Here is a 27,148-nt window from a genome sequence, read left to right as displayed (position 1 = left end):
GGGTGTGGGAGGGCCGTGAGGGGATGGGGGCGGTTCCGAGCGGCTCCTCCGGTGGCGGAGGGGACTCGAGTGGATCGCTGGGGACTGCGAGGGGCTGGGGGCAGCTCCGCGCTGCTGCCGGGGGCATGGAGAGGTTCCTGTGCGGCTTCTAGGGCGGCGTGAAGAGATGCAGGGGTCTCTGGGCGGCTACCGGGGGGCCTGGAGGAGATAGAGGGACCCCGGGTGGCTGCCGGCTAGCCGGGGGGCACAGGAGGAGACCGGAACGGCTCCTGGGTCGCCGTGAGAAGATGAAGGGGCTCTGAGCAGCTCCGGCGGAGCCTGGAGGAGCCCCGAGCAGTTCCCAGGGGGTCGTGAGGAGATGGATAGGCTCCGGGCGGGGGTAGTTGTCCAGCTCTGGGTTTCCCCTCAGTCCCACGCTTGTTTCCCAGAAGTTCTGCGCTCCTCTACCCCCGGACAGGACAGGACAGGAGATTCGGGGGCCTGTAGTGCGCTTGATCATTAGAAAACGGGAGCTCCGAGTCAGCTGAGTGGGAAAACCCAGCGCTGCTCGGACACATCTCTTGTTTTCTTCCCAAACATGCACCCCTGGATCCCTGCGGAGTCCGTGCACAGGGGTTCAGAGAGCAGCAGGTGGTGGTGGGATGCTGAACCCCTCCGACTTCGTTTCTTGATGCTCAGATTTCCACCAGTATGTTTTTTTGAAATGTGGTGCCATGGCTTGTGAGAATGACAGCAGGAAGTAAAATTGAGTCCTACATTTGCAGTGCACATTATAGTTCTTTTGTTTACAGGAGTATTTATGGGTGGGTAATGAGAGAAGGAGCTCTCCTTACAAATCTGGCCATCTGAGTTGTAGCAGCACTGGTTCCTGTAAGGAGGTACCAACTGCTGAAGTGTGGAAAGAATGGAGAAGAAAGATGACAAAGTGTTTTCCATCCCCCCATCTTGCAAAACAGTGATGTCAAGGAAGACAGGATTCACACAGAGTGCTGCCTCTTGGCATCACGTCCCTCTGCCAGCTGGGAGCCAGCACGGGCACTTGGAGGCAAGAGTGGGTTTTGTAACTGGAACAGAGTTTTGAGGAGAGCTCTTTTAAAGCTCACTCTTACTTGTCTGGTATCTTGTGCTGTCACGGTGTGTAGTTACTAGAAGGTGCTCATAATGAAGGAAATACAGAACCTATGGAGAACTGTGGCTGCTGAGCTCAAGTTGGGATAAAAAGCACTTGGAAAGTATTTCTTGGTATTTACGTGTTGTAAATTAATATTTAGAGAACTCCTCTGTTAGAGGGCAGGGAGAAGACCAGCAGGATATTTGCCTGACCCTTCTCTCTTCATCACTGACTGACTTTGAGGGTGCTGGCTGGAGTGTGTAAACTTTGCCATCTGCGTAAGTAGATCAAGAGGAAGGCAACCTTGAACTGTAGTCAAAAGGGCAGACTCACTGTCAACTCCAGTGTGTTACTAAATGGAACAGAATTCTGCTTTCATGTACTTCTTGAGAGGCCCTGAAAAAAGTAGGCAGAGTGTGGGATTTGGGATTTGGTAGGGCTCAGTGGTTTTTTAAACCACAGCTTGCTTCTTGCTTTTAGGAATTTAAGGCAGTGTTGCTTAAGAAGACTTCATGTCTAAATCTTAAGCATTATTCCAGCACTGTAATGCAGAAATTACCATTACAAAACAGCTTTTCATCACATTGTTAAACTGGATCTATGCTACCTTTAATTTGTTCTGTAAATGAATGATTAAACAGACTATGGTATTTGACCTGAGCCTGTATAGCAGTTACAATAGCAAGAGTCTTGGTTATCTGGTAACACCAGGACAGTGCTTCATATTATTAGTAAAGTTTGTTCATGAAAAGTGCTCTTTTTCACAACTGGCTTTCCATTGGTGTTACATGCCTCAAATATTTAAATTTTGCAAAATATAATAGTTAATTAGCACTTGAAGTTTAAAGATACCTTGTTGGTGTCTCAGACTACTGCTATCCCTGTTCCCCTGATCATCAGCATTTGAATTCCTGCCCTGAAGCTTTGTATCACATCAGTTTCTTTTAAAAATGAGGAAACATCACAATATTCTACAGTGCAGATACCTGGTGAGTGTCCTTAGAGCACAGAACTGATGTATCTGAACCTAAGGGGTCACTCCAGTGCTACTTGGATTTCAGTTTTAACAACAGAAATCAAGTCTCATATGCTTGATTTATAGTATATTGGTAGCCTTTTTCCTTCTATTTTTCCCTTATTAACCATGGTACTTAGGAGGAACAGAGGGAATACATTTTGTATTAAGAGGCACCAGAGAAAGGTGTGCAAATGTGCAGGCAGAGTGCTGCAACAGGCTGCAGAACTCATCTGTGTGGACACCTGCCACTGCAGGTTCAATCCCACAAAAATCTGATTATCCTTCTTTATCCTGATAATCTTAATAGCAGCATTTGGACATGTTGCAAGGTTGAGGGTTGAAGTACATCAGTCTGCTCTGTTGCTGGGATTCAGAAACTTGTGATTTGTATTCAAAAACATGTGTGAAGTCTGAAGCTTGAGGAGCATCTGCTTTTTACACAAATACCATTCAATGTTGGCAGCTGAGATGCAGTGACCTTGGCTGTGATACAGAGAACTCCAAGTGGAGCAGAACTCTCAGCTTTCCTTTCCTCCCTACAATCTGTACCATTAATCAGACCTCTCAGTAACACTTCTTTAGAGTTTGATTTTGGTGAATTTATTTAACCTTGTACATGACAAGAGTTGCGTAGAGCTGAAGAGCAATGGAATGACATTAACTTGACCCTTGCCTTGGAGAGAAGGAACATGTCCTTGTCACAGCACAGAGATGGCTGTGAGCTCTGGGACTGTCAGAGTGAGGAAAAGCCAGGGGAAAAGGGGTGTCTTCTCAACTGCTCTGCCAGTTGTCTCCCTTGGGAAATATTGCCAGAGCTTACATGTTCAAGGTAAAGTAAATACTAATAAAGCTGCCATTAATTAAAATTTCTTAGGGCTTCAGTGGATTAATTAAATGGTATTTAAAGATTTTAATTGTGGTGATGTATTACTGCAATCCTACAGGGCCCAGGAGAAACTAGCCTGAACTGTCATGCAAATGCTCTTTGCCACACTTCAGAAGGAGGACTTGAGACTGTGACAAGGGACAGTCTGTGAGCAGGCAGTGAGGAACAGGGATGCTGTCCCAGGAGAGAAACAGGCATACACAGCCTGTCTGGAGTGAAGTGATGGCTGGCTGTGAATATGTAAAGAACAGAGTAGCAGCTAATAAAGAAGGAAAAGGGCATAAGCTGAGGGGATAGCATTGATGTGAGAACAAATTTATTCAGCTGGCCACATCAAAGTTGAGGTGAGGAGAGGGTAGTTCCCAGCTGTACCTGTTTTAGTGCAGGAGCTGGAACTTGAAATACTGGGCACCAGATGGATTCAGCAGAGGAAGCTGGATCTGCCTATAAGGCTCATCTGATGCAGTGGCAGGGAAAGGGCACAGCTACCCTCAGAGTCTCTGCTGAATTTACTTTTCTAAAGTCCATTCCATTCTGATAATTTGTTAATTTCTTTGCTAAATAAGTTGCAAGAGGAAAATAAAAGGTTAAACTCCATCAGTTTTGAAGGTAGATAAAGAGCTGTGGGAAGTGCTTTCTCTATAGAAACTGAAATAGAGGAACCAATATCCCCTTCCACAGGGTCAAGCTGATTTCTGAAGATGCCCATGGAGAGCTGCTGCTGCAAGTTGTCTCTGACCATGTTACTGGTTTACCATCTAGGCCTGGGTCTAAGTCATCTTCAGTTCTTCCCTCCCATCCCTCTTTTCCTGAGCACTTTTTGCTCAATGTTCCTTTAAACAGAACTTGATTCACAGGTTTGTACCTTCATCTAGCCTCACATCTGCCATCAGTTAGATTGTTTCATTGAATTTTAATTAATTTTATGCTTCTTTTAAGAGAGCATTTAGATACTTCATCAGAAAAGCAAGAGACAAAGCCACTCTGCACTCAGCCTGTCCAAATATAACTTTATAGATGTACCATTAGCAACATTTAATCCCTTTTGCCCATTTCTGAAGCAAGAACTAAGCATATTCTTAGTTTTTTCCCACCCAGTCAGTGTCATGAGGGCAAGACAGAAAAACAATCCCCCCTCCCCATGCCCAAGCCACTGTCTATATTGAGATCCAAATTTTCCAAGGGAGTGGATGTGATCCTGACCGTTGGATTTAATCCAGACTCAAATTCCAGGCTCAGATCTGAGAACTTCCACCTCCAGTCCTGAGAGAAGAAGTTTTTAGAGAGAACTTAGTTTACCTTTTAAGGCAAAATTCGAGGGCTGTGATAGTAGCTGCATAGTGAAAATTCTTCCCATGTGGAATTTCTCTAGCGGATTTTCCTCATTTGGATTCAGTTGGCTTCTTTACATCACAGAGAAGGAAATCTCATTTCTTTATAGGACCCTCTAATCAGCAGAGAATTTGAATGGATGCTGAGGTCCATGGGACCTGTTGCAGAGTGGCAGAGCAGCACCCCTGTTTCACAGGCACAGGCCAGGCAAGCTTCTTACCCCACCTCATGCAAACAAGCACCCAGTTGTTTTTCTTCCCAGTGTGATGGGTATCTCTTAAAATTCATGAAATATCACTCATGGGGGTGTTGCATCAGGATGCTTTTGCCCATCTGGGGGGGCCCCCAGTGCTGCCCATCGGTGCAGAGGAGTTTGGTCTCATGGCAAGATGCCGTGACAGGGGTGTCAGTGATGTGACTCATGCTCGGTGGGGACAGCAGAAACTGTTGCCACCCTCATGCCCTCTGCTGAAGGGCACCACTCCCACTCCAGGGCTGCTGCAGGGCTCTACAGCCCATCTGATTAACACATTCAGCAGTCCTTTATCTTGATTGCAGAATATGTCCTCCAGTTGCTTCAGATGTGGAAGATCACACAACAGTCTTTTTTTTTTCTCTTGCATCCTCAAGTTTGTCTTGCTTTGTGCTGCACATGGCAGAAAATTATACGAGTCCTTCCAGCTACTGCCAGCTTTCTCCTGCTTGCAGTGATTTGCATTCACATCCTTGTTTGCTTCTCTCTGTCACAATTTACCTCCTCATGGAAAGAACCAGCAGGGTCCAACCAGTATATTTTTACTTACTTAGGATTATCGCTGGCCTTCAGCCTGTCATTGTTCTTGCACGTCTTGGCTCTCATTTCTCCTCATTAGCTACTCAGTCAGAGACACCACCTTCTCTATCTGTTCTAGCAGCCTGAAGTCTCCATGTACTTAGCAGAGAGCAAGAGTACCTTAAAGTGAAGCTGAGTGCTCCCTGCGTGAAGGTGTGAGAGGGTGGGGAAAGGACTTAACTTGGGTGTCTTCCTGAACCTGGAGCATTTGAAATCAGACAAAGAAGAGGCATTCACTTCTTTCTGTCCTCTGTCAGCTGTCCTTCCAATACAGGGAGGAGCAGTTTCTGGAAACTCCAGTTACAGGGAGCTCTAGCTTCAGAGATATATTTATATAGTAAAGCATCTTTGCTACACCCGGTAGCTCTAAGTCAGTTCCTGTTGCTGCTTCAATCTGTCTTAGCATGGGCATTGTCAGCAAGGTGGAAAGCAGAGTAGAGACAGGACTGTAAAAGTCCTTGAAAACAAGAAATGGACCCCTAGCAGTGAAAAATGCTGTTCTGGAGCCTATGGGTTGTCTCTTTTAAAGCAGTGTCAATGTTAGGACCCTTCTGTTAAGCAGAAGACTTCTAGAATTCAAGGGCATACCATGTTCTCTCCTTCTGCCCCTGTAAAAAATGCACTGGTTTTGACTGGTATAGAGTTAATTTCCTTCCTAGGAGTTTGGACAAGGCTATGTTTTGGATTTGTGATGAAAATAGCGTTGATAACACAGGGATGTTTTAGTCATTGCTGAACAGTGCCTACACATTGTCAAGGGCTTTTCTGATTTGCACACTGCCCTGCCAGCAAGTGGTCTGTTGGGAGGGGACATCCCCACCTGGCCAGAGATATCCCACACCAGAGGATACCAAACTCAGCAATAAAACCCCAGGGGTGGGGGTTGAGCTGGGCTGGAGCTGCTGTTGCTCAGGCACTGTCTGGGTGAGCAATTGTTCTTTTGTATCACTTATTTTTTTTGGGCTTGGTGGTATTTTTTTTTTCTTCATTGTTTTTTTCCTCCCTTTTTAATTATTAAACTGTCTTTATCTTAACCACAAGTTTTTGTACTTTATTCCTTCTGATTCTCTGCCCCATCGTACTAGGGGAGAGTGAACAAATCACTCTTTGGGATTTAGCTGCCTACAGAGGTTAAACCATAACAAAGAAAATCCTCTCTCTGAGGATTACTCCAAGGGCCTGTTACAAACATCTTACAAGGCAGTAGCCCATTCAAGTGCCCTCACTCCTCCCCTGTCACCCCAGACTCAGTTTGACACAGTAGGTTAAATCCTTTGTAAAAAAAAATGAGGTTTTGTTTGTCAAAATAGAGATTCCCTGACTAGACAGGTTTTTAGTTAGTACACAGATGAACACACTACCTTTCTTTTCCCAGGTGTAGTAATAGAAATAAGATTGCCTTTTTGGCCTGGAAATAGGCATAAAGGCATCCTGTGAAGTCCTAATAATCTCTGAGGTCTTTCAGGCAGGTGTAAATGGTGGGGTTCCAAAAGGCTGTCACTTTAAAATGTCTCTAGTAGGTACAGTACACCCACAAGCAAGGCTAGCTGGTGTGGTTTGTTTCAAAAAAAGCTTATTCTTCTCTCACACATCCAGAATTTTAATTTCTTCTGTAAGGATTGGTATTACAGTGAAATACAGAGAAAAAGAAGCATTTCAGAATGAAATAACTGCTGATGATGTGAGAAGGTGGGGGAAATTCCCTCTCCTGACTAGACCCAAGCTGGGAAATTCTGTGTGGGTGTTATCCCATGAACCCAGTGAGGCAACAGAATTCTTCTGTTACCCAGGTGTCTTTCCTCCTTATCCAGCTATTCTATAGCATTAGAAATTGCTGGTCTTGAGACAGTCTTAAGAACTATCTTGGAGAAAGAAAGCAATAAGCAGAGGGAGTGTAAAGCAGGTTTGATCTTTTATTGTTTCCAGAAATGCTCAGGGAAACTTCAAAGAATGAATTGTTAGTTACTATGAGTTGCTGTAGTTGTATAGTCAGTTTGAATTAGTTTCTTGAAAGAAGCCATGTGAAGGGTTGAGAGGGAAGTGGCCAAGCAGCAGAGCAGATGGATGCCTCAAGTCTAAGAGGAGATGTTCTAGATGTGAAAATAGTATTGACAGAGTGTGGCAACAGGGGCTATGAAACATCACAGTGCCAAACGAGTCCTGGGAGTGGGAGGAGAGTCTGCATAACACCATAGCCTGAGCTCTTCTAATTTTTCAAAGCTTTTATATGCATCAGAAAACCTTGTCTATTCAGGCTTGCAAGTTGCAGTACTATGCCCAAAAAAACCTGCATCCATCCCACAAACTCCTAGGATAACAAGAGTATAGTTGTGGTGGTTTGGGGTTTTTTTTAGTACTTCTAATTTTTATTTTTAAAGATGTCTAGTTTTGACAAGTCTCTGCTTCAAAGTTTTACTTGAAAAAAGCAATTCAGACTTCATGTTCTCAAAAAGTTACATCTTGTTTCTGGTGTAAAATCTGATAATGTGTTAATTTAAAAAAAATGATTCACTATTAGGACAGGAGACTGTTTCTTAGACCCCCCCCCTTCCCCTCTTAGCACTGATGAGGATGATTGATCACATAGAAAGCACTGAGCCCTGAGAGAATGTGGTATGGGGAGGTGGTGGCTCTACCTGGAGAGATAATCTGGGATGAAGGGTGATTTATTCTCTCCAGCCATCAGTAGTACCAGCAAACTTTCAGATTAACTCCACTGCACAAGTCTATTGCTGGGATGCTCAGGTTTAAGCAGAGGCTGAACTTTTTCCCCCCAACCCTGCTGACAATTATGCATTTCTGTTGTTTGACATTTTGAACTCTGCAAACACAGCACAGCTGCCATGTATTATTTCAGTGTTTAAGCAGCAGAGAGCTGGTTGGGTTCCCTTGCCATGTTTTTCCCTACCTGTTCACTACTTAAAGGTTAATTCTGCCTCTGATGGAGTGTGCTGAGCAATCTCTGTGTCTGAGTGGGTGTGAGGTAAGGGGTTTTTGCTAAGCTGCATTTTGTGAGGCAACAATGTCATGGATGAAGCAGATTTGGGAAGAGGTGTCATGCTGGACAATACACACCTGCTAGGCTGGGCTCTAAGATACGAAGCAGACTCACCCTGTCCAGCCTGCATCAGGAATGAGACCCTGTAGTGGAGGGTGGGGTAGCTACCACTTCAGCCATAAAACAGGAGGCAACAACTCTAATATGTGAAAGTTTCCAAACCCTGGGGTTCCTTGTACTATCTTGTGCTGAAATCCAGTAGGATCTTCAGGGCTTTAGCAGTGTCTGGTCTGCCACTTTGGCTGGAGGAGGGACAGAGGAGGCTGATGCCTGGCACAGCAAACAAGTGTGCTGCTCTTCTGTGGGTGAATGAAGGGGACAAGCTCTGGGTTCTCTTGAGAGTCTTTGGATTTGGAAGACTGCAGATTGTTCCAGTCTGCTTGTGCTCTCTGTACTAGGTTTGCTTCAGCCTTATTCCCAAAACTGCCTTGTCTCCTTCGTAGCAAAAACCCTGTCCAGATATATTTACCATGAAGGACGATGAGATTTTGAGCAAGTAATTGAGATTTAAAGCTCCAATTGCAAGAGCAAATAAACAAGAGCTGCTTCCTAAGCTTGTGTCTTAATTGGAAGAAGTGATTTCAGCACATCCTTCCCATAGTCCTTGCACTGTCTCTTGGGCTTGGTAGCCAGTGACCCAGTTTTCATGGAGCGATCTCGTGTTGGTGCAGCCCCTCACCCACCTGCACTTGGATGCAGGAGAATAGTGCACGTGTATGGTGATGGTGCATATGCCTGGGGTATAATTGCTCTGCTATTCATCATTTCCTTGGGCAGAAATACTGTTCTATGTTTACTTAGCAGCTCTTCTTGCTACTTGTCCTGGTTTAATTGTCTGGAGTCCTGCCTGTTCCCTGGCGTGCTGTCAGCTCTGTGTGTTGCTGAACACAATGCTGTTGGGGGTGGTAGAGAGCACAACTAACACCTTAATAAGGGTCCCTGGAGATATGGCTTTAGTATTAGTCTGCCCCCATCTCCCAACAATTGCCAGTTTAGGATTTATTAGTCACGTGTCCCACCTTTGAAAGAACTATTTTTAATGCTCCTTCTCTGTGCAAAGTCCTCAGAAGCCCTGTTAGGTTTTGTCATTTTTGCTGATGGTGGCTGCTTTTTAATTGCTCAGGTATCAGAAGCAGGGTTTGAAAACCCAATCAGCATTATCTCAGCTCATCTCCCTGTCACCAGTGGATACACACAGATTAAGACATCCATAGGATCATGTGTAGATGCAAAACACAGGGAGCCTTAGAAGCCTGGGCAGATCCCATGCACCTAGACTGTTCTCCCCAGTGTCAGCCATCCATGCTCTTGGCCTCAGCCAGTGGCTGCCACCCCACTGCCAGGCAGGCTCTCTGCTGTCATGCACAGGGATAGCTCTTTTTGCCAGGTGAATACACTGGTCCTGCTGGCACACCACCTCTCCTAACTTCAGCTGCAGCGTCAGGGCCTTTTCTCCACTGGCCTTGATGTCCCTTTTCAGCAGCCATGTCTCAGGGCTTGGTACTGTAGCCCTCTGTGCAAGCTGAGGAAGCACACACGGAGAAGCTGGGACCTCTCAGCTTCTCCCAGAGGAGTCAGGGGAAGAAGTGAGTCAGGATAGCACACCCTGGCAGAGGGGTGTGGGCGAAAATAGCAGGGTTTGGGATGAAGCTCAGCACAGGGAGCTGGGTCTCAGCTGACCACCAGGATTTGGTGTGGCTCCTCTGCTGCAAACCCTGGTCCTGTCTCTCTCCTGTTTCATGGTTTATGCCAGTGGGGTTTGGGCATGGCTAGTGAGCAGGCTCTGGGCTTCTGTCACTTCCCAGGAGGAGATGGGAAGAGCCTGGTGTGTCTGCTGGCTGAAAGCTTGGCAGAGAGCAGGCTGGGCAAAGCAGTTGCTGCTGCCAAATGGAATTTTGTCCCCAAACCTCTGGGGTCTGGCATTCCCCCTAGCCTGCTTCTGGGCTTAATGAGCTACCTTATCTGTCATGTTCCCCATGGCAGATGGGGAATCTTTTCAAGATTAATTAAGGGTCATAATTGTGACCTAGTTACCAGACTTGCACTATTGTTTCTGGAGCTCTCTGAGCCATCAGGCTGTTTGAGAGAGCTTCTCACCCTTGTCTGCTCTGGTTACTTCCTCTGTGTATCCCTCTGAGACGGAGCCCCAGGCAGGATCAGGTTACATTAATTTCTCTAATAGATAATTGCCTTTCCCTTGGGCAGATAGCTGCTCCCTGCTTGCAGTGCACCCATCAGTGTGGGGATTAGATGTGCTGGCCTACATCTTTCACAGTGTTATGTCTTGTTTGAGACAGGAGCTGAAGATGGGGAGAGATCAGCTGCAAGATTAGAAGGGATGGTGCTAGAGAAAACATCTTGAGCCAGCTGATTCTGTGCTGCCATGCCTTAACTATGCTGATGCTGAGGAGATATCCCAGCATCTCTCTTCTCTTGGCTGCTCAAATCTTTCTCATTTCCAGTTTGTGCTTTATTGTGGCAAGCCTTTAAGAATGCTCCTATAATGAAGCAGAAATGGTTAGAACTTGAGAAGTAAATTGAGTTCAGACTCTCCTAACTCTGCTTCTTGCCTTCCAGATTCTCAGGTAGGGCACTCTTCCAGCTGGGGACGACTGGGTCTTGTATTCCTGTGGTGTGCAGCCCTGCTTGGGCTGGGGAGAGGCTGTACCACAGGGACTTGCTGCTTGTTTGATGGGAGCTCTCCTTGCCTGGTGGATTGGCTCTCAGGCAGCCTGGTCACAGGGCTCACAGCCCTGCACACGAGCTGCACAGTCACGTTTACTGTTCCCATGAGGAGGGTTTATGTTCCTGAAGGTCCCCTAAGTCCCCCATAGAGCTGGTCCTTAACTAGCCTGATGTTTTGCTCAGGGTCTGATCATGTCCCCAGTGGGATCTCAGCAGCTCCTGCTGATTTCAGACAGGAAGAGCCTGAAGGAGGCTGTTGAGTGGGACCCCTGGGAAACAGTGCTTCACTTTGTCCTCAGAAGCATGCACAGTGGGGGGGAACTGCTTGGCTTTTCTCCTCTGCCTCAGAAAACATCTCTTATGTTCCAGTGACCTGCTCATTATGTAGGTCATCATCAACTGGAAGGAAAAAAACAATTTCAAAAGTAGGAGAAATCTATCAGGGCTCCTCCACTGAGCATCTCCTTCTGGAAAAGCAGAGAAAGTTGTCCCGGGGGAGGTGGCCCAGGGCATGGTCTGTCCCTCAGCCACCCACCATGGGCCCAACAGTCAGAGAGGGGAAACTCTGGAAGAGAAACAGTGAGTTAAGATAGAAAATGGACTTAACTTGAGCGATCAGGGGTTGTTTGTCCTTTAATGACTTTCTTGGGCTTCATTTTGGTAATTAGGATGCTGTCTTTGCTGGTCTCACCTTGGTTGTGTGTCTGCCCAGGGGAGACCTGTGCCATTTTTGCTAGAGGAGCAGGTAAGACTGACCCACTAGGGGTACAAAGGAGACACAAGAACAAGCATATACCTCTGGATGCCAAAAGTAAAACTGGGACCTGAACCAAAATTCTTCTCAGTGTCATACCAATGCCAGTGCCATTGCCCTGGGGCTGCTCCACTTCGTAGCAGAGCTGACATCTTGTAGTACCCACTGAGAAAGCCCTTAGGATAAACTCTGGACTGTAATCTAAGCAAGGACAAACTGCTCTGTGAACAACAGGTTCTGACTTCCCTCATACTCACCTCTGATGCAATAACTGTTAATATGCCTCACTATCCCTGATGGTCTCCCAAATCCCAGAAGTATCAGCTGGGCTGGAGACACTGTGCTTGGGGAAGTGTGTGTGTGTGCTGGCCAGCAGGCAGGCAGGGAGCAGCAGCCTTTCCTTAGCAGCAAAAACATGACCCTCTTCTCTACCTGCTTACTGAGGAATTTCTCTTTTCCTTCAGAATGCATAAAAATCTGATAGTTTTGAGACTGCCAGGCTTGACAGGAGAAGCTGCAATCACAGCTAGTAAGCAAGGTGAGACAACATGGTCTCATAATGTGCCACCTTAGGAAATGAGATTTCAATATGCTGCATCTCTGGCAATGAAGAGGTGTATGGGGAGGTGGGTTGTGCAGTAAGGAGAGGGCCCTGCACCTCCTTGCTGTTTTCTGGCTCCCTTGCCCAGGTCCCCATGGTGGCTGTGACACTGCTTGCTGTAGCAGGGCTGGCTGAGCAAGCCCTCAATGGTCACTTGTGCTGTCACTTTGTTCACCCCAGCTAAGCCTGAGTGAAGCTGCTCCAGTTGCTGGAGGCACCTGGAGTGGCACAGACTCTTGTGCTTGAAGGTGCAACTGATCTTTTCCAAGAATACAGGGTCTTCAGAGCTGCCTGCTTTGTTTTAGCTGCACTTGCTTTCTGCAGCCTTTGCTTTGTACCAGCATCTGCTGTGCTGGCTGGGTATCTGTGTGACTGGACTGTCCTTCCTCTTCAGTGTCTTGATCTTGGTGTTTTCTGTTTAAGACAGAAAGATCTCCCCACAGACCCAGTTCTCCTGCTGTCTAACCTAAGGGTGGGCAGAGTCCTCCTTGTCTCAACACACTGCAGCAGTCTGGAGAGGAGTCAGTGTAGGAAGCAATACAGCAATGAAATTTGGAACAGAATGACATTTTTTCACCTACAGTAAGAAGACATCTCCCATGCTTTGTGCACCCACATGGAGCAGAGCATCAAGAAGCCAGGGAAGCAGGAATGTGGCTTAGCTGGAGGCACTGCCATGCGGTCTGCCAGTGTATCACAGACAAGATGTAGGATCAGGGTAAATTCCTAGCACCAGATTTTCTGAGTTAGACACTGGATCAGTGCATGGATGCCCTGAGGCTGGGATTGTCATGTCAGCTTGGTGGGTCCTTGTACAACGAGGCTGCTGTGTGCTGAAGACAGCAGAGTGCTGGAGCTGTCATGTGTTTGTGGTGAGAATGTCGAGGAGAGCCTGTTAACTTTGCTTGGAGGAAGAGTTTGATTAGAGACTGTCTCCTAAATGTGTGGTTATTGAATGAGTTGCTCCTTCAGTATGTATGAGCCATCTCCACGGACGTGCCAAGTGCATCTGTCATGGGCAGGCACACAGCTGCTCTAAAGAAAAGCAGATGAGCTTTCCTCATCACAAGCTTTTCCAAATCAAGGTTTTTCTAAATTGCTCCCTGCATGGAGCAATTCTCCAGCAACATTAAACACAGCAGCAGGGGTGAGTCAAGCAGATATTGTCGAGGCTGCTCTATTTTTTTCTCTTTTTGTGCTTATTATAAATTGAATGCACTGTTTCACAGGGGACAGGGCTATTCCCAGCATCATTGGTGGCAACAAATAGCTACCCAGGAATGGTATGTCTTGTGTGGTGGCTGGGGAGAACCTCCCATTCCCAACATCTCCGGCCTGTCTGGGGCTTGTTGCCATGAAATTGTGGAACTAACTAAAGGATGATTTGTCTGTGAAAAAATAATTTTAGCCACTGATTAACTGAATTTAATTAGATGTGTCTCATTGTCTTCAGAAGCTGGTGAGGTCATAAATTTAGCAAGATGGAGCCTCTAACTTAGATTCTTAAAACGAAAAACAAAGCAAGCTGGTGTTGTAACGAATGGTGATACTTTCCTAAGGGAGTAACGGGTGTTACTGTCCAGATACAAACCTGTCCTGAGGTATTGGAGGGCAGGTTGAGACCTATGCAGGCAGGCTGCCATTCTTTCACCTCTTTGAGAAATTTCTGGTGTTATTCTGGATAAGAGATGAGGTAGGCAGCCCCTGGGCCTGACTTTTTGAGATGGTGGCATCAGCAACACTCTGGCTAGCCTGGGGCTCTGCACAGCTTTCTGTTGCGAGAGCACATGTCCCATTTGCTCCACCTTGCTTAGCTCATCTCAAGATAAGTCTTGATATTGTTTAATGCAGATTTCCACCCAAACCACAGGACACCAGTTTAATGGTTACTGTAGCCTCAGATGTTCCTGAACTATGTGGGTGGTGGAAGAGCTGTACTGGAACATGGAGGGTCTTTAAACACCAGCCTGGGTCTTGAATAATAATCAGGGCTGCTAGTAAGTAGCCACCCCACCAGGTACTCATCTTGCAAACTTCAGTTATCCTATGAATCAAACAACTTCTGTTTGAATTAATCTTAAAGCAGAGGGTGCTTGAAGGAATAAAACATCTTTGCTGTTCGTGATGCAGTGAGCTTCCTGCAGCCCAGGTTGCTCTTTCCTGTATGATCCTGCCCTGCCAGCACTCAGATCCTGGCTGCCACTTCTGGGGTGGTGCAGTGGTCCCAGTCCAGACCTGGGCTGCCCAGTGAGGAAGTGAGGAGAACAGCTGGGCCCTGCCAGGCAAGAGGGGAAGGATGGGAAGAGGACTGTGTGCCTCTGCATGCATGTCAATGGAGGTGAGGAGGCAGGGTGAGGTCACTGGGAGCTCAAACTAATGGTCTGCTCTTCTTTCTGAAGCCTGCAAACAGATCCTAGGAGCCTCTGTCCCTGCAGTGCCACCCTGCTCATATGGTATTTTCAGACACTGCCAAGCAAAGCAGGCAGGGTACCCTCCCACCAAAGCCTTCATCTAGAAGAATGAGAGAGCTTAAGTACCACCAGACAAAGCCTTAAGGATCACAGCCTCCAGCCAGACACTGACATCTCTGGTTGCTCAGCCCAGTGTGGCCACTGCAGCTTGGAGTGGGACCATGCAGGGAACTGGCTTTATAGCTCTCTTGTGCTGGGTGAGATTGTCTGGGGGGGGACAAGAAAATAGACCAGTGTCCCAGCATGAATCAGACATCCATTTATATACAGCTACTGCTTCTCCAGTGGTACCAGGCAGTCCTGCAGGGTGATGGGCTGCATGGATAAAGGACTAACTCTCCTCTTGTGACAGGAGGGTTCATGCTAGGCAGTTGTGGCTGCCTACTGTTTGTGAGAGAACAAGACACCAGATTTGGACTGAAGAGCTTCCCAACTCTCTGGGCATTCAGGGCTGAAGATCTGGTATCTGGGTCATGACTGTTCAAGTTGTTTGGTTTGGAAGTTCAGGCTGTATCTCTGGGAATTCAGGAAACCAGGCTACAAACTAGAACTGTGGTTTCTACAATGCCTGTTTAGATTTGATATTGCAATACTGTTGCTTTTTAAAGGATTTTTGCTCGGCTGTTACCTGATTCCCTGTTGGCTTTCTTTTCCATCTGTTTTAAGCTGAACTTCATGATGGCACCCAGTTGTACTGTGGTTGTGCTGCCTGCCTGCCAGTGGGTTTGAACATGGTGGCCATGCTTGAGTTCAGTGAAAACCTCAAAGTGCAGTAAAGCTTTTAAAGGTCTCTAAGGGAACTCTGAAACCACATAGCCAGTGGCTAGAAACCTTACAACACCGTGACCAAGAAGAGGCTGTAGCAGACTTGAACCATAGTAGCCATAAGGGAAAAACAAAAAATCAAACATGCAGAAACTAATTATCCAAATACTAAGTCCATGAGGAACCAGGTTTCCTTAGGTCTGCCTGTTGCTGGAGCTCCCTGCATGGCAGAGGATATGCAGTTGCTGACAAATTGGAAGCCAAGTGAGTGGAAACAATTTTTGGATTGCCTGCGAGTATTTGCCAGCAGTGTAAGGCAGACAAAGGTTAAGCATTAATGTCTGTCCAGTATCTTCTGTACTTTTTAACCTTTGCCCACTGCAAATTAAGTGTAGTCCTCTTGGAGGCTGGCAAGGCATGCACAGTGCAGTGCTGGGGGAAGAGGTGCTTTTGGGTGAGGAGATAGCACAAATGTCCATCTCTGGGGGATATCCTGATGGGTAAAAGCTGCTGCTGCCAGTTAAACTGAATGCCTGGGTGAATGCCTGCCCTGAGTGGGCTACTGGAGTGAACCTGTGCTGCTGTGGGATTGCCTCAGGCAAGGTACTGCTCACTGCAAGCACGGGCAGGAGTGTTTGGTATCTACATCCAGGTTTGCTTCCTCTCTGGAGTTACCCGGCTGCAGGCAGTCCCACTATGTACAGTGATATCTTTGGACAAATTAGAAGGTGATGAGTTCACCTGTATTATAACCCCTGCCCTGGGTTTCTCCAAGCCTATCAGTTATGAGTCACTGTTTATTTACAAAATGCACGCAAATGGTATCAATAGAAGGTAACACTGTCACCAGCACTGGTGTTTGGACACAGGCTGTGCTTGCAGAGCAGAGTCAGAGGAGTTGCACAACCTCTGTAAGTAGTCACCCACTAGCCAGACATCTCAGCTTGTCCACCAGACCTATTGCTGTAGGCCAATGACCTGACTCTGTGGTTGCTTTTCCTATGTAAGGGGCTTAATTTTCCTGTTGCAAAGGTGGTTTAGCATGTGTGGACTTTGTATCCTCTTCCCACTTCCTCTACTGCGTAAAAGTATTAGGTCAAAAGCTGTTAAGAGCATCACATCTACACAGCAGTAATTCACTTAGGGAGGAGAGGGGTTGTACAAACATGTTTAAATTAAAACAACTTGATGAGTTTAAGAGTTATTTATTATTTTATTTTTAAGTCTTCTCTCCACAGCCTAAGCCCAGAGCATCCATTGTGAATGTCAATGTCACCAGCTGAGCAGCAACCATGGAACCATGGTTCAGAGACAGTGTCTGGTGCAGCACCACACTGAACAAGGACATTGACCTAGGTAAGAGTTTATGGTGTGGTTGGCACCAGGAATCTCTACCTTATAATTATATCATGTGGAGGTGAGATGAGGGTGCATCTTACAGCATCAAGGAAATGGGCAAGAAACTTGTATAGAGCACTTGCAGTAAAATCATGGTTTTTCTGTTGGGTTGAAGTTGTAAGAACAAGGCAGCCCACTCCAGAGGTGTGACAGATCTGCTCTAGCATGGTCCTGAGCTAAGATAACAGACAACAGGTAGACACAAGTAGCTGCTGGGCTAGCACAAGAGACTTGGGAGTCTTTGTTTATAATTAATGTGAATAAGTCATAGTGGAAGATTGTCTCTGTTCTTCTTCTTTGGGGCATTTTTATCCATGACACCAATGATTGCAACACCAATGTGACTAATCCTCGGGATTTATCTAAGACGTCTGTTTCATTGGAAGTTACACTATTTGTGTGTACAGTGTGTTGTAATACTTCACAAACAAGAAGCAGAGAAGCCCTGTGTGGAGGTGTTTGCTCTCTTTGGAGGTGGTGGCCGAGACAAGAGAGAGAAGGAAGAACTAAGCATATGAGACACTTTGAGAAACAAGGCTGTACAATCCCACACCACCAGGTAAGGATTTGTTTGCAATTTTGTAAGCAAAATTGGGCCTCAGACACTTGAGTCTTGGTTGACTGTATGTGATGAGCAAGTCAAACCGAACATCCACCCAACTAGCTGCAGACACTAAGGGAAGGTGCTGGTGTGCACTATGTTCCTGGCAATCCCCTGAGCCAGAGGATACAGCCCAAGACATAAAAGTGGTGGTGAACCTGTTCTGTGTTGATCTGCCTAACTGTATTATGAATTTGCTTGGTTTAGATCCAGAGCTTGGCAATGATTTAGCCATTTCTTTAATATTAGGAAGTAAACTTCCTTGAAATAAATTAGCATTGTGTGTTCAATATAAGCTGCACTCTCCTGCCCTCTAAACTCTAGGATAACATCACACTGCCATAAGACTTGCTGGTCTTTACAGCTCACAGTTTGCAAGGCATAAGGTTTCATTTTGGCTTATGCATCCTGTAATGTCAACAGTGTGTATTTCTGACATCTTCTGTCATGGTGTAAGTATGTTGTGCTGGAAGGTTTCTCCCTGGAGGTCAAGACAGTTGCAGATGAAATAGCCTGTTCCTCCCTGTCCAGTCCCTTACTGTGCCTCTGCAATTTCTAAGAAATGTTTGTTGATGGAAATGTATCCTTGGAGTAAATTGACAGAACTAAATTCTGCCAATCCTAATTGTTCAAGAAGTTTCCTTAGCAAGTGGGGTCCTTCTCCTCTGCCTTCTAGGTGCATTGTGGTGCACCTAGGTTTGTGCTGGGGACCATTCCTGGGCACGAGGAAAGCAACACATTGGAAGCTCTTAGCATCCAGGTCTCCTGCCTTCTGAAGTTGGACACTGGCTCTCTTCAGGTGAATACAAAATACTGAAAGACACGTAATTAAAATAACAGGCGTTGGAAACAAGTGGCCTGACACCTCAGCCCTAATTATGACAAGTGTTCAGCCACTGCCTGCATTTGGCAGAGGTGGAGTCACCTGTGAACAAAGCACCCAGCTGTAACCAGTGCTTGGCCATTCTCCAGCACTTGGTTTAGTGCAGCACTTCTCTGGGCAGGCAGTGCCTTTTTCACACTAGTCCTCCAGGGAAGTCTCTCACAAAAGACAAGTTTCAGTGGATCACTTCCTCATTCTGCTCTTCTGCTTCTACTTGCACATGTTAAAAGTTATCATGAGATTGAAAACTGGGCAGTAGCTATGAGGCTCTTGAGCTGGTGTAAGTATGAACGTGGCTGTGGTGGAGGCTGTGGAGCCTGCTCAAACTGAGGGTTTGGTCCTTCTGTGAAGCAGTGGTTATTCAAGAAAACAAGGAATCTGTTAGGAGCAGTGGAGTGTGATATTCCCCTTGTTCTCCTCCTGGCTGCTTGGAGCATCCCAAAGATCAGCAGGTATTTTCCATTTGGCTGTGGTATCAGACTGTGTAGATAACTATCCCATAGCAGGCTGAGCAGGAGGTTTGTGTGAATCTCCCTTTAGGCTGGTCAGGACTTTGACATGTTCTGCCTTCCCCTTCCCAGATGCTTCTTTCTGTGCTTCAGTGAAGCAGGGTATGGCATCACTTTTGGTTTTCTCTTTGGAAGAGTAAGCAAAGCAGAAGGCCAAAAGCCAGCTACTTAAAACATATTCCTCTCCTGTGACTGGGGAAAAAATCTACTTCAGACTCAGGCATCCACTGTTTGCATTGCTCATCCTCCTGGCAGGCACTGTGGGCTTTGTCTGCCTCACTTGGTTCAAGTCTGTCCTTTCTGATATTTCTATTTTTTAAAACACTTGATATGGTGTTCTTTCCTCCCATAGATCCTGGATTCCAGCTGCTGCCTGCATCTCCTGGAGCTGATAAAAAAGATCGCAAACAGTGGGTCAAGGTACAGTAATAGACAAGAATGTTCTCTGTCTTGATAAGCCTTGGTTATTTATCAGGTGCCTTGTGGACCTGGCATTGAACTGAAAGGCAGAGGCAGAGGAATGTCTCTGCTTTCCAAAAGGGAGTACATCTGACCAAGAAAACCAGGGCTAGGTGACCTCTGGCAAATAGATTCTTCTGGGAAGGCTCGAGGTACTGCAGGGGACAGAGACTTCTCCTACACCTCAGGATGTCTCAAAGCAGCACATCTCAAACTCTCTGCAGCTCTAGCATCTATATTTTTTTAACTTCTTGTGACAACTAGTTCCTTTCTTCCCCTTTCTGCTTTTGCAGGAGAAAAAGGAACAGGTCACTTTCTGAAACAAAGTTGGGAGAGGTGTCTGCAATCACTTGCTGAGTCCTGCCTCTCCACCCCAAAGTCTTGGACCCACTGTCAGCAGCTGCACAGTGCTTGCTTGTGGGAACACTTGGTGAGCTTCACCCCCAGAGCAAGCCTAAATTGCAGAAGATTTTCTGGAGATAAAGTGAAAGCCAAATGCTGAATCCAGATGCTTTTCAAGGGTCAGAACATGTTAGGAACTGGCTTGTTCTTTGAATCTGTGTTTTGGGTGGACGATTCACATCCATTTGTAAAAGTTTGAAGCTAGACAGTGAAATACCCTCTGCTCCTTCCATTTCCCAGTACTTAATGCAGTTAAATGCATGTTAAAACTCTATTATGGCATTTTGAAGGACTCACACTTAAACTGTTCTATAGCAGAAAAACTGTACAGTAATGTTCCTGCTGCTCCCTTGTCCTGCTGCTGGTGAATCTCCCTCTGACAAGCTCTCTCTTCATTGGCACAATAGCAGCAAACCTGCTTTTAGCACTGCTTCCAAACTCAGCCAATGCTTAGCACAGACTGGGAAGGAACAGTAAGCCAGGACTGCTAACAAGGTGAGCTCAGGGGTTGTTCTGGGCTCTCAGCTGTCTGCTGGGTCTCTGTCACCTTAGAAATAGCCTCCCCTGTTACAGAGCTGGCAAAATGCTGCAGCCAGCCTGCCTCACACTAGGCTGCAAGAGAGAGAGAAGTGGGAGCTCAGATACCAGGTACCATAGATGGGTCCTTTGCATTGATCCTGCTGGCATGAAAAGAGTTTATGCCATGCAAAGGCTTGCTGTAATGTGTTCCAACAAGGGAAGCACTTTCCCCTTGTTGGCAGAAGTATGCATAGCCCTTTTGAAAGGTTAGTTTGCTACCAAGGAGCTTTTCCAGCTGCATGACAGATCTCTGGGCATATAAAGAGTCCTCGTTCACAAATCTTTAAATGCTGGCCTGAAGGAGCTTTATCAATATTGTGGTAGTGCCTGGGTCAGTATAGTTTATGTCAAACATGTAAAGCTGGCTCAAGAAAACTGTTGCCAGTTCTCCAAATCCAGAGAGAATATTTCAGGGCAAATTATTTCATGCACCCCCTTCTCTTTCTTGGAAAATACAGGAAGCAAAGGGCAAAATGTCTTCCTCCCAGTCAAAACTCCTCCAGGGCTTGAGGGCACAATGCAGCCAGTGCCAGGAAGGGAGCACTCTTAAAGGTCAGAGCACATCACAGCACCACGTGCCTGGAGCACAGGGGTGCCTGGTGGCTGTGACAAAGTTTATGACAACCTCTATCAGGCACAGCTTGGCTGTCCTGGTCTGCTGGGCTGGGCTGAGCTGTATGCTGGGCTCCTCTGAGAGTGGCTGATCTTTCACCTTAGGGTTCTCATGGAGCAAAAACACCATTAGTGCCTGAGGAGACTAGAAATTACAGCTGTGGACTCCAGCAGTGTTTAGAGATGGGAGTATTTTGCTTGGCTTTTAAAGAATGTGCAGCCTAGGCCTGTAAGATGCTTCTCCACTGAATCACAAAAACTGCAGAAATGGGGGCATTGGGATGCCCAAAGCTGCAGAAGTCCCCAGTCCTCCCTGTGGATTCACTCCTGGATGCAGCTGGATTCAGTGAGCTCTTCTTCATGGCCTGCAGCTGTTCAGCACAGCTTTATTGATTCTTCTTTTCTGAACCCCACCACCACTGGCTCTGGAAGTGAAAAATCAACAAAGGCTCTTCAGAAATTTCTCCTTTCTGCCAGGTAACTGTCCCGTGGCATGGGCACAATGTTAACATCTGAGAATGTCCCATAAGAATCTGTAGTTCACACCAGCTGGTACCAATCAGCCCTTAGATGGTGTTTGGCAGGTCTGAATATGCTTGGCCAGAGCAATGGTTGCTGAAGAAAGCCCAAGCCCAGATGTGAGTGGATGGGTTGAAAGAGAGCCAGCACCACCTGAAATCTCCTTCTTGTCTTCCTGTGGCTGTAGGTGATGAGGGGCTGGACAGAGTGACCAGAGCCTAATAGAGGGGGAAATAAATAGGGTTTAATAGAGTTGGTAAGAAATAGAGTCTAGAAGAGTTAGTAATAAATGCAGCCAAATCATGTTAGTAATTAACTGTCTGGACAGTAAAACTTTTCCAGTTGTCCTCTTCTGTTTAGACAGTGGGAAACACTGCTCTTACCTAGTTCCGTGGCTTTAATGTTTCCTCTTGTTCTTTAAGGGTTTCAGCCAGACAGACAGTGGAGCTCAAACCTGCACCCGTGTCTTGGGAGTGCCAAAAAGTCCAGCAAAGGCTGAGCTGCTGTTGGCCCTGCACAGAGGAGCAGCCAGGCACCTCTTTCTCTGAGGATGAGATTTTGGAAGGGGAAATGATCTGTGCAAGCAGGCAGCTGGTGTGGGTGGTGAGCAGTGGCTACATCACCTCCATGGTTCTGTCTGCCTTGAAAATATGAAGTCCTGCTGTCCCCCAGTGCAGTGAAATTTACTGCAGAAGGGTCTGGCTTTGGTAACTCAACAAGGCTGTTCAGAGAGGAGAAGGAAGCTGCAGGGGAAAGGGTTAGGTGGATGCTGCAGACTGAATGTTGGCTTGGACTAGGGCTGCTCTAGCTTTTTGCAAACTGGTGCATCTTTCCCTTTGGCATGTAAGGACAGTAAATGCAAAAGATACTTGGTTTAGGTCTGTAGCCAGCCCTGGACATGTTGATTTGCCATTCCCCTCCTTAACCTGCAGGAAAGGTGAGCAGACAACCACGCTGGGTCTCCAGGAGGTTAAAGACCACTGGGAGCATAGAGGGAAACAAGAAAGGAAGAGACAGTTGTGTGCTGACCAAGCTCAGTGCTGTCAACAGCTGTCTCTGTAGAAGGCTCTGCATCCTCCTGCAGAGGATCCTGTATGTGGATCCTTTTGGCTCTTCCCATGTTACTTTGCATGGAAACTCAATGCCCTTTAGCACAGACAAACCAATACTCTCCTCTAATCTGCAGAGTGAGGTCCTGGACTTTGGATATTTTGGGCCAAACATTTTTTTTTTCCAAGATTATAGTCTTAAAAGCTAAGGCCAAATGTGATCCAGCCCAGTGTGATCAGCTTTAACTGGAAACCAGCCTAACAGAGCAAGGTGAAGAACTCTCTGCATGCTCCTGTAGCACTGTTCAGGCTGCTTAACACCTCTCTGGTTTATTAGGTGGGTGGTGCTGTGCAGTGTTACCCCCTCTGGCCAGCCACTGGGGTCTGTGTGGCCATGCCCCTGCTGGGTGTGGATGCTGGGTGCATCACCAGTGGGGGGACTCCATCACCCAAAGGTCTCTGCTTCACTCCTGTGAACTCAGCATTTCCCTAGTACAGGTGTCTGTGCTCTTTGCGTTCTGGGTTGATGCAATTGTGAGTTCAGTGAAGTCCGAACTCTGCTCACCCCTGCAGGCAACAGAGAAAGTTCAGGGACTGAAAGCAGCTACCTGCCCTTGGTCAGCAAGAGCAGCAGAGAGACTCTGCTTGTTTGGCTAGCACCTAAATTTCAACAAAATAAAAATGCCTCTGGAGCCAAGGAGTTGGGGGTTAGCCTGTAATGTGGGGAAGAGAGGGCTTATTCATACTGCAGAGGGAGAAACCCATGGACAAAAGAGGTCCATGGGTCCAGAAGAAAGAGCTCTGAGTCTGTGGCCTCCTGTACTGGGACATATTTCAAAGAAGAACTTGATCTACATTCACATAAGAGAATTGAAGGTCTAACAGTGATTTAAGACACTAGAACCAATGTAAGTGGTTAGAGAGGACACTGGAGATGCCAAGAAAGCTGCTGCTGCTGCTGGATCCAGCTTGCCAGGATTTCTCACTCCTGAATCTAACTACTCCTTTAGGCCAGTTCTGGAAACTGTAGGCATTTATGAGCTCCCTTCCTTCCTTCCAGCACTCCTGAGTGAGTGAAGAACTGCATAGCTCCACACAGGGAGGAACAGTGTATTCCTCTGGTGCTCCAGGATATGTCTTGTCAGTATGTCTCTGTCCTCTTGTCACCCTTCCCCTCACTACTTCAGCTATATGGATGAGCAGTGAAAGCCATTCAAATCACCTGCAAAGACAGGGCAGCAAATAAGATTTGGTAAGGCAATTTACAGGGAGCTTTCTGGCTCTCTGCCTTCTATACATTTTGGATCTGAGACAGACTCAGAGCCCGGGCTCTTTAGAGCAGTGGAGCACCCCTGCATGCTGAGGGGGAGTGATGGGCTCCCTTGGCCCTTTCAGCTTTTTCCAGTTGTTGCTATAATAATCTCATATCACCTTCTTCCCTCTTTTCAGGGCTCTGATAACAAGCACCTAGGACAGCCAGGTGACCTTTGGCTGAGCTTCCTCTTTAAACTCCAGTGGCTTTTGCTTCATTGTCTAGTTATGCTGCAGTAAAGATGCATTCTGATAGCAGCAGAGCCTGTTTCTCTCCCCTTTCCCCTCTTACTTACATAGGATCAAAGCTCTCTGAATTTGCTTGAACTAATTTGCATTTAGGTCAGCGAGAGATTTATTGGAGGACTTTTTTTTTTCTCATATCTTAACTTCATAGGGAAGGAAAATAAGCACAAAGGCAGGTGGGAGAGGAAAATTGTGGTCTATAAATAAGTAGTTTCAGCCACACATGGGAGGATGAAGTCATTGGAAGCAGAAAATCACTGATGTGGCAGCAAGCTACATCTTCCACCGATGTGAAACAGCCCCTGCTCATGGAGGCAATGGGACCATTTCATTGTCATCAGCTGAGCTCCTTGGACCTGGTTCCCTCTGTGGTGCCTAAGGGCTTCCCTCATTGCTGCTGTACTCTCTGGATGGAAAGCAGTGCAGAAGCAGGATGGTTGTCCCACGCCAGGTGGTTGGGCTGACATGTGGCACAGCATTGCAGGGTTGGTTGCTCAAGGCCACTGCCTCTGTCTCTAGGATTTATTGGGATGGGACATAAAGCAGCTGTGGAGGACTCCTGCTGGAATCATGGTGGTCATGGAGACATCAGTCTCCTGGTGACTTGAGACCTCAGTGTGGTTGCTGGTTCTACCTTAGCTGGTGTACATTGCCCTGATCAACTGCACGTTCCTTGGTGCTTCCTCTGTAGAGAGCAAATACTTCTTCCTTTTTGCTAAGAACCTCAGCTTTTCTAGGAAAAGTCTCGTGGAATCTTTCTGAAGCCTCATGCACTGTCCCCCAGTTGGCATTTTCTTAAAACTGCAGAAGTTGTATTGAGAGTGGCGTGCTCACCAGCTTAAATATTAACAGGATGCGTGAGAACTGGGGGTTGTGATGCACAAGTGGTAAACATTAAGTTTAGTTGCTAAAGTTAGACCTAATCATTCCAGTGAGAAGCTCAGAACTTTCTGAACTAGGCTTGCAGCCAAAGGTTACCTGAAATTTCGTGCAAAAATGAGCCACCTGAATTCTGGGTGGGTCTGATGCTTCCTGCCCCAGCGTGGCTGCGTGTGCCTTGCAGGGACAGCAGGGCTGGCAATGTTCTGTCACCGTGACAGAGCTGACAGATCCCGGGACTTCTGCTCTCTTCCTGATTCATCGCCATACAAATAATCCCCAGGGAAGGACTTGCTGAGAATTCCTGTATGATGTCTGGGCTGGAAGGTGGGAAGTGGCATTTGACAGAGACTCAATTCCACCTTACAAAAGCTGACTCCTTCGGCGTGATTCATCTGAGACGGAGCCATGTTGCGTTTTATCCGATTTCCCTGCTCACGTCTGGCTCTTCGGAAAACTGCGGACTGCCAAAAGCCTCAGCCTGCCCTCGGGTGGCCATGCGAGGAAAAGCAGGAGCCACTCCTTGCCCTGTCCCCCTGCAAGGGAGGTGGGTGACATCGGGCTGCTGCCGGTGGCAGGGTGGCAGCAGATGGGCTGGGGTCCTTCCCCATGGCTGGGGCGGTGGCTCCCAGGGACACGGTTTATGAGGGATGGGAAAATGCCATCCCACCCAATCCCAGGGCAGATAGAAAAGATGCCACAAAGATGTTCAGAGGCTGGGATCACATTTGGCCTTAGCTTTTAAGACTATAACCCTGGAAAAAAAATGTTTGGCCCAAAATATCCAAAGTCCACGACCTCACTCTGCAGATCAGACAGAGCCATGGAGGTGATGTGCCCACCACCCACACCAGCTGCCTGCTTGCACAGATCATTTCCCCTTCCAAAATCTCATCCTCAGAGAAAGAGGTGCCTGGCTGCTCCTCTGTGCACGGCCAACAGCAGCTCAGCCTTTGCTGGACTTTCTGGCACTCCCAAGACACGGGTGCAGGTTTGAGCTCCACTGTCTGTCTGGCTGAAACCCCTAAAGAACAAGAGGAAACATTAAAGCCACGGAGCTGCACTGGGCTATCCCAAAGCTCTGTCCTCTCCACCACAGGACCTGATGTGTGCTTGTTGCTCCTAAGGGCCCTTTTTAATTTTTTTTCCTGTTCTTTTTTTCCTGTTTTGTTTTTTTTTTTTTTTTCTTTTTAAAATTTTTTTCCATTTTCCTTTTTTCTTCTTTTTTTTTTCTTTTTTTCTTTTCATTTTCTTTTCTTTTTCTTTTTTTCTTGTTCTTTTTTCTTTTTCTTTTTCTTTTCTTTTTCTTTTTTTCTTGTTCTTTTCTTTTTTTTTCTTTTTTTCTTTTCTTTTTCTTTTTTTTTTCTTGCTCTTTTTTCTTTTTCTTTTTCTTTTTCTTTTTCTTTTTCTTTTTCTTTTTCTTTTTCTTTTTCTTTTTCTTTTTCTTTTTCTTTTTCTTTTTCTTTTTCTTTTTCTTTTTCTTTTTCTTTTTCTTTTTCCTTTTCCTTTTCTTTTTCTTTTTCTTTTTCTTTTTCTTTTTCTTTTTTTTTCTCTTTCTCTTCTTTTCTTTTTCTTTTTTTTCTTTTTCTTTTTCTTTTCTCTTTTTTTCTTTCTTTTTTTTTTCCCCAAAGACCTTGGCGTGATTGTTCTTTAATTAATTTTCTTTTGGTGTTGGTTCTAGACTGCTGCAGGTATGGATGTCTCACCCCTGGGCTGCTGTTTCCTCTGGCTGATGGTGTTACAGTCACACCCTGGGGCTGTGGACTTGGCCACCACATCTACAAGTGCGTTATGGAGAAGGTGGGTTGGGTTTTGGGGGGGCAGTGGGATGCTTCAATAAAAGCAAATATTCTCATTTCCTGCTTTTTTAAGGGGATGTGCAACCACAACACATTTCTGACTTCTCTAAAATGGGTTGTACAAGGCTGCTTTAGCACCTTGGGCATCTTTTTAGCATCTTTATCGTGTTCTGTGCAGAGAGAGAAAAGGAAAAAAAAAAAAAAAGCTGATAGTGAAATGCCAAATTTGGCAACAGAGGAGGCAACGCTGCAAATGCCTCAGATTTATAGATCCGGGATCTCTGCGGGCAGAGAGGCTGCCTCTGAGGGAAGAATGTATCTTCTCAGCCCCAGGAACTCTCGGGACAGAGACAGAGAGTTAACGGGGCAGCCATAGATACCAATCTTAA

The 27,148-nt window shown here is 46.4% G+C and overlaps 1 long non-coding RNA gene across 4 annotated transcripts; it reads left to right on the top strand.

The window, feature by feature from the left end:
- The first annotated feature begins 16 nt into the window (after positions 1-16).
- On the top strand, positions 17-26,744 carry LOC139801466 (uncharacterized). Of its 4 annotated transcripts, XR_011728215.1 has the most exons (7): positions 17-2,100; positions 3,697-5,342; positions 16,738-16,869; positions 17,319-17,470; positions 19,257-19,324; positions 19,657-19,793; positions 26,642-26,744. It is a non-coding gene; the product is annotated as an uncharacterized lncRNA (long non-coding RNA). The 4 variants fall into 4 exon arrangements; XR_011728216.1 differs by lacking the exon at positions 19,657-19,793; XR_011728214.1 differs by lacking the exon at positions 26,642-26,744 and having other exon boundaries at positions 19,657-20,422.
- The last annotated feature ends 404 nt before the right edge of the window (positions 26,745-27,148 follow it).

The sequence above is a fragment of the Heliangelus exortis genome, chromosome 12 (genome assembly GCF_036169615.1).
Source record: "Heliangelus exortis chromosome 12, bHelExo1.hap1, whole genome shotgun sequence".
In the NCBI taxonomy this organism is placed as follows: Eukaryota; Metazoa; Chordata; class Aves; order Apodiformes; family Trochilidae; genus Heliangelus; species Heliangelus exortis.
Note: the sequence above shows the minus strand (reverse complement) of the source record. Positions and strands in the feature narration are given on the sequence as shown.